The following is a 2,023-nucleotide window of genomic DNA, read 5'->3' as shown; positions in this document are numbered from 1 at the left end:
CCAGGACCACTGGCTCCTAACTGCTCACCTGCCTGCCTGCTTGATTGCCTCTAACCACTCTACCTGCCTGCCTAATTGCCCCTAACTGCCTCTGCTTGCTGGCCTGATCGCCCTCTAACTGGTCCCCTGCTGGCCTGGTTGCCCCCTAGCTGTCCCCCTGCTGGCCTGGTCACCCCCTAACTTTCCGGAAGGAAGTCAGATGTTCAGAAGATGTCCGGTCGACCCAGTCTAATTAGCATATTACCCTTTTATTAGTATAGATGTGTAATTGAATCCAAAACTTTGTCATCAACAATGATGTTTGAATATGACATATACATTATAGTAACTAATTAATGTTTATGCCTACAGTAGTTTCATGCTTACAGCATACCATACTTACTGTTTCAGTATACTGTTGTAGGCAGTCTTGAGTGGCATTCAGGCAATATAACCTTTATGTTTAGGTCCATTATTTGAAAAAGTATTTGTTTGTGTACAACTGTATGTGCCTTACTGTGTTATGACTCATTCCATTCCATGAATGACATTAAAACTAGATAGTATCTTCATTCTTGTTTTATTTCCCACCCAGAACTGAATCTTTCTCTCCTTGCTAACAAGTACTTTTAATGCCTTAGACATTAAAAGAAAACAAGAGTGGGTGGGGGTAAACAGTACTCAGAAGCTTAAGAGATTTATTGTCTATTCAGTCAAGAATACTAAGAAAGGAAGATGGTCACAACAAACAAACATCTCACAAACAGTGAGTTCATGAATAGTTCCAGTTAGACTAGATCACAGTCCATTTACTGCCTGGCCAAGGTCTGGGGGAAAACAAGGTTGCTAGCTATGGGACTACATCAGGAGAAGGAATAAATATGGTCTAGTGGAAAGACAACAGAATTCTAATTATGAACCTGACACTAAATAGTTGTTTGATGAAAAAAATTTAAATAAATTTATATTCTTGTCAGCATTTTATGAAATTGATGGATTATTACAGAGTTTTAGCATCACTAAATTTCATATTTGCAATAGGCTTCAGTGATTGCCAACCCATATCTCTACAGTTTGAATGCCTCCCATACCATCATTAATAACTGACCAGCTTGCTCCTCCAGTGATAGCAAATTTATCTACCCATTTCATATGGCTCTATTCAATGGGTGTTAAAATTTTTGTCTTAGAACCAATCCCAACCTGTTTTTAGCAAACGGTCCCAGCTGGTGATTGAAGCAGGAAAGATGGACTTCTTCATTCTCATTCAACTACCAAGCCTTCCTCACCCACAAACATATCTACTCTGCCCCCATCCTTTTCTCTGCCTGGACATCCTGCATCCCCTTCCGCCCTAGACTTCTGAACCCTACGCTCAGGTGACGTTCTCTTCATCCTCTCAGAAACCGCACAACATAGCTCTTTACACTCTCACTTTGCATTGGGTTTTACCTTTCAGCTTATAAATGTGTTCAAGTTTTCATCATCCCTTGCCTTGTGTCCTTGTCTACATTAGCTCTCATCCTATATTTTCCTTTTTCTTAAAACAGTTTAATGAGCTACAAGTCACATACCATACAGTTTCCAGTACATGGTTTCCAGTATAGTTGGAGTTGTGCAACCTTCTCCCAAATCAACTATATGTTTCTTTCTTGACGTAGCCAAATAGCTTACTAGAAGGCTGCACGTGGTCTCCTGTCTCATCTACATTAGCTCCTCAGTGCACCTCATATTGGCTTCTGCTTATACCTCTACTCAAGCTTAGATCACCAATCCTACTCTAATTGAGAGGCAGGTATTAGAATTTCCATGCATTTGTCTATATTTCCTTACAGGTTTTGTTTTGGGCATTTTGACACCTTGTTTTTAGGTGCATAAGTCCTCTTGATGAATTTACCCCTTTACTATTAGGAAGTAACCTTCTATATCTCACCTAATATTTTTTGTCTTAAAGTTTATTTGGACTGTTATTAATAACCATTCCAAGTTTCTTTTGATTAGTGTAAGCATAATATAACATTTTCAATTTTTTACTTTTAGGCTA

The sequence above is a fragment of the Myotis davidii genome, unplaced genomic scaffold, assembly GCF_000327345.1.
Source record: "Myotis davidii unplaced genomic scaffold, ASM32734v1 scaffold473, whole genome shotgun sequence".
Taxonomy (NCBI): Eukaryota; Metazoa; Chordata; class Mammalia; order Chiroptera; family Vespertilionidae; genus Myotis; species Myotis davidii.
This window is presented reverse-complemented; position numbering follows the sequence as displayed.